This window comes from Onthophagus taurus, chromosome 11 (genome assembly GCF_036711975.1).
Source record: "Onthophagus taurus isolate NC chromosome 11, IU_Otau_3.0, whole genome shotgun sequence".
Lineage (NCBI taxonomy): Eukaryota > Metazoa > Arthropoda > Insecta > Coleoptera > Scarabaeidae > Onthophagus > Onthophagus taurus.
Window position 1 is genome coordinate 2,595,917 of NC_091976.1, and position 5,483 is coordinate 2,601,399.

Genomic DNA, 5,483 nt, shown 5'->3' on the forward strand with positions numbered 1-5,483 from the left:
TTTGCTCGGGTGAATCAACAGCTGTACTCTACTGGGGGAGGTAGTTCAGATATTAATGTAAAGCTGAGTCGAAAATTGGTGTTTGACAAAATAAAAAGCCTCACCGAATACTCAGTGGTTGGGTTGGCAGCAAGTCAAGGAGACAGTGATTTTAGAGAAGAACCACCTTCAAACCACAACGAAACTGTGGATCCTCAAACACCATCCACAAGTAAACCAGCGACACAAACGACACCAGAAGAAAGCCCCACAACATCCAATAATGCAGAAAATAGTGTAGATTTATTAGTGTCTGCAGATGGTAAGTTTATAAAATAAAAAAAAATATTTATAATCAACATGCATACTACCTAGATTGGCGAGAGTATACACCGTCGAAGTTAAGGAATCGGAAAAATCCCCTTTTACGGGTGAAGAGAATACCTATGCACACTAATGATAATTTTATAGGAAACACATTAATTTCCGAACTGAAAAACCGTGTTCTTTTATTGAAAGAACAACTTTTACAGAAAGAGGACGAAAGGGAAAATGAATTTCAAAAGTTAAGGGTCGAAAAAGAATTATATGAATTAAAAATTGAAGGAGAAAAGTTAAAAAATGAAGAAAGGCGTTTAAGAATAGAATTGTTGAAAAAAGCACTTATAAATAAAATTTTTACAAAATCCAATTTGTTTTTAATTATATAAAGAGAATTATTTTATATATAACATCGTTTTATATGATTAAAAACGTTATATATTAAAGTAAAAACATAAAAGGTTCAGTTATAAATTGGCAAAGTAATGATTGACGAAAAAGGCCTTCCTGGTTTGGTTGAACGTCAACGTCTACATCGTCCATCTCGATGTCGTCTTCTTCGGGAGGTTCGTCGTTATATTTTTTTGCCATGTTATGTAACACTGCACATGCAATAATAATTTTTTTTGCATTGACCAATGACACGAACTTGCACTGCAATGCACACAATCTTTCAACGGGATTTCTTGTTCTTATTTGTGCTTCTTGAAATAGTGTTTCAGCGTGATTAGTAGGGTTGGGTTGGGCGGATGAGGGGTAATAAGATATTTCTGTAACGCATATCCTGAATCGCCCAACAAAATTGCATTATCAAACTTACCCCTTTCAAAGTTCGAGCATACTTTTGAATTTATGAAAATTGTCTGATCATGCGTTGATCCAGGCCTTCGTGCTACAATATCCTGGATAAATAGATTGGCATCTGCTATAACCTGCACGTTAATTGAAAAAAAAACTATTTATTATTGCATATTTATTTATGCTTCTTATACAGGGTGGTTCAGTTTTTAATCGGGAAACTTTACTAGGACGTAGTACTTGCCAAAATAACACAAGTTTTTTATATAAACATAGGGTCGCAACTCTTTTGTTTTCGAGCTATGAGCTATCAAAGTTGAGCTAAAAATTTACATTTTATTATTTATTTCGGCTATAAGTAAACCGAAGAATTTGAAATTTGGTATGTATTTACTACTGGTTAACATCTTGTTTTCTAGCATACCTTAAGCTTCCCTAGCGCCCTCTAAGGGGATGAAATTCACCACCCCCTTGGTTCTTTTTAGAAGAACTTTTTAACGCAATGCAATATTAACATAGAAAAATATGGGTTGTACAGCTCATTCTTTAGTGGTTCTTTTTTGTCTCTGCACTTTGCACGCTTTCTATAACGGTTTAACCAATGAGTTACTAAACGAACATCTACTCGATTTTCCACATTTTCCATTGTTTTACCAAACACAATGTTATTCATTGCTTTATAATGGTTTTTCTCAAATTCGTTCTTGGCATTCTCACGTTTTGCGGAATTGAAATCTATGTATTTCTTCATCCATTCAGATTGTTCAAAACGTAAAACTCTATGTATATTTAAAATATATATATATATTTATTGGTTATAAAGCTCATTCTTTAATGGTACTTTTTTGTCTCTTTAGTTTTTTTCCTAAAATTGATAGTTTTTGTGTAAAAAAATGGAATGTCGTGCCATGTACCGCCATGCGTAGCTAAAATTACTCTAAAAGTTGGCTTTGATTTTCAAAAAACAATTTATGTTTGTATTGAGACGAGCTGTTAGTTACGTTAAATCCTCTTAATTGTTGACAATTATTGAAAATATTTCTTGATTGTTATTAAGTAAAAGTATCATTATTTTTTTATTGTTGATCATTGTTTAAAAAACTAGGAAAAATTGATCATGCCACGATTATTTTCGACAGAAGAATACGCAGACATTCATTTTATTTATGGTTTTTGTGATGGAAATGCGGAAGCGGCATCTAGAGAATACGCTAGAAGGTTTCCTAATAGAAGATGTCCTGATCCTCAGGTATTTATCAATACACATCAACGTTTTCGACAATATGGTTTAAATACCCAGCAAGTACGAAATAATCAAAATAACAGAAACCAAAGAGCAATTTTAAACCTTTTTGATAATGACAGCACATTAAGCAGTCGCATAGCTGCTAGACTACTTCAAGCTCAAAATTTACGAGTCTCAAGAAGTACAATTTTACGAACTCTGAAGAAGGACCACAGGAAACCCTATCGTTTTCAACCTGTACAAAATTTAAGACCTGAAGATGGTCCTAAAAGAGTAACTTTCTGTAGGTGGTTTGTACAGTCTGTTGAACGTGACCAAAATTTTTGTAAGAAGATTTTGTGGACAGATGAAGCCACGTTTACAAGAAGGGGTGTCGTAAATTACCATAACTTACATAGTTGGGAGCATGAAAATCCCCATGCAATACGTCCAAAAACCTACCAAACAGAGTTTAGTTTTAATGTGTGGATGGGTGTCATTAATAATAACCTCTGTGGGCCTTATTTTTTGCCACCTCGTTTGAACGCAACGATGTTTTTAAATTTTTTGCAAAACGATTTGGCGGAATGTTTATCGGACGTTCCTCTAGGTGATCTGGAGCAACATTGGCTTCAGATGGATGGGGCACCATCGCATTACAGCGCTAACGTACGTGCATGGTCATAGACGGATAGGACGACTAGGTCCTGTCAATTATCAAGAGGCAAACCGAGGTCCCGTTGCCTGGCCACCAAGGTCTCCTGATCTTAACGTTTTAGATTTTTTTGTGTGGGGCTATATGAAAAATCTAGTTTACGCCGCTCCAATAAACACTCGGGAAGAACTGTTGGGAAAAATAAAAGACGCTGCTAACACTTTAAGGAACAATCCGTTTCAAATATTAGCAGCAGTTAATTCTGTTGTTACAAGAAGCCAAAAATGCATTGATAACAATGGCATGCATTTTGAACAATTTTTAAATTAATTGTGTTTATTTTTGTAATGAGTTTTTTTGATAAATTTGTTTCATTTTGATTCTTAATTAGTTTTCTGTTTGTTTTTTAACATTTTTCTCTTGTAATTTCCATTTTTTTAGTATACTATTTAATTTATTATTAAATGTTACTTATCTTTTGAATGATTATTTTAACTTAAATTTAATTAAATTTTTTATTACTTTAATGAGAAAACAAGTCAAGAGATGAAATCGTAAATAATTTGTGTTATTGTGTTAGCCCAAAATCCTGGTAAGTTTACATCTTCCATAGCCAACTTAAAATTTTGTTTTTTATTTGTAGGTAGCGCTTTGCCGCGCAATGTAACATATTTTATTTTTTTACGCAAAAACTATCAATTTTAAGAGAAAAACTAAAGAGACAAAAAAGAACCACTAAAGAATGAGCTGTACAACCCATATTTTTCTATGTTAATATTGCATTGCGTTAAAAAGTTCTTCTAAAAAGAACCAAGGGGGTGGTGAATTTCATCCCCTTAGAGGGCGCTAGGGAAGCTTAAGGTATGCTAGAAAACAAGATGTTAACCAGTAGTAAATACATACCAAATTTCAAATTCTTCGGTTTACTTATAGCCGAAATAAATAATAAAATGTAAATTTTTAGCTCAACTTTGATCGCTCATAGCTCGAAAACAAAAGAGTTGCGATCCTATGTTTATATAAAAAACTTGTGTTATTTTGGCAAGTACTACGTCCTAGTAAAGTTTCCCGATTAAAAACTGAACCACCCTGTATATGCTGTTATATATGTATACATATTTTTACCCGGCGACTGAATCTTTATGTGTGTACAATCTATTGCTCCAATCACTTTTGGAAATTTAGCAATACCCAAAAATTCCAGTTGTTTTGTAGCTATGTCGTCGGGCATTGAAGGCAATTTTATGTGTTCACCGGTCAGTTCACAAATACCAAAATCGCCAATTGTTGTGTACACACTGCCTGTAGCTAACAATCGCAACACCAATAGCAGCTGTGTCATCGGCGACACAGCATGATTTCTATAAGTTATAAAATGTTAGTTTTAAATGAAATATTAAATTACCGTTACATACCTGTTTAGCGGTTGAAGTAAATTGTTCCTTAAGTCTTCAAAGAGACACAAAACGGTTTGCTTATTTAACCCACATACTTGCCATACTTTGCCACATACTGGCAAATTTAATGATGGTACTACTCCTTTCAACAATTTGTTCTTACGTCCAACATCCTATCGTCGAAAAGGCTTATCACAAACTCGAAAATTATTATAAACCCTCAACTGTTCACACTGAAGCAGGTCTTCTCGCACACACCATAAAACCCATGTTTGATATATTTCTGGATACATTTGTGGGTTGGGAAATCGGTAGAAACTTCCATACCTTTTCTATGCATCCACTAATGGCGCAACTTTTTGACATTTTCTGCTACAAGAGAATAAGATACATACAGTATGTCGCCGGATCGAGTTACAAAGAGGAAAAAAATTGTTGTTACTGATTTTTCAAACCTATCTCAGCATAAATAATGCGTCGGATATGTTCAAACTACTAAATCGCATGAATTTTATACTCTAACTATAAAAGTTAACTAATTGTTCCAATTTTTATGTAAAAATTGGACTTTTTTCTAAATTGAAAATTTTTCAAGTTCAATTTATGACATATAACCATAGAAACCATAAAAGTTACAACGTATGTTGGTGAGATAGGATGTTGGACGTAAGAACAAATTGTTGAAAGGAGTAGTACCATCATTAAATTTGCCAGTATGTGTATAAAATTATCAAAATGTTGTTAGCACTGAGGCATATTTTTTTTCACATATAGGATATCAGTACTTACAAGTGAGTACTTCAAGTGCTTCGAATAACACGCCCACTACTCCACATGCAGATATGGGACTTCAGGTTGCTTCAACATCCACCAGTGCAATCTCATTGGAGACTCCAGGTAAGAAATTATGTGTTTTATAAATCGTTTATTTTGAAAAGCTCCTCATTTTTTATTTTCTATATGGTTAAATTACCTATAATGGCATATAACTCGTAATAAGTGTTATTTATTAATAAACGAAACATCATTCAAAAAACGTTTAATTTCCCTTTTATTACAAAAGAATGTAGTAAAATTTTTTTTAAGTTTGATTTCATATTACAGGGAA

The 5,483-nt window shown here is 33.3% G+C and overlaps 1 long non-coding RNA gene across 1 annotated transcript; it reads right to left on the reverse strand.

Moving 5' to 3' along the window:
• Window positions 1-3,642: 3,642 nt before the first annotated feature.
• On the reverse strand, window positions 3,643-5,062 carry LOC139431728 (uncharacterized). Its single transcript, XR_011641806.1, has 2 exons — window positions 4,394-5,062; window positions 3,643-4,339 (listed from the first exon to the last, which is right to left on the reverse strand). It is a non-coding gene; the product is annotated as an uncharacterized lncRNA (long non-coding RNA).
• Between the last annotated feature and the right edge of the window lie 421 nt (window positions 5,063-5,483).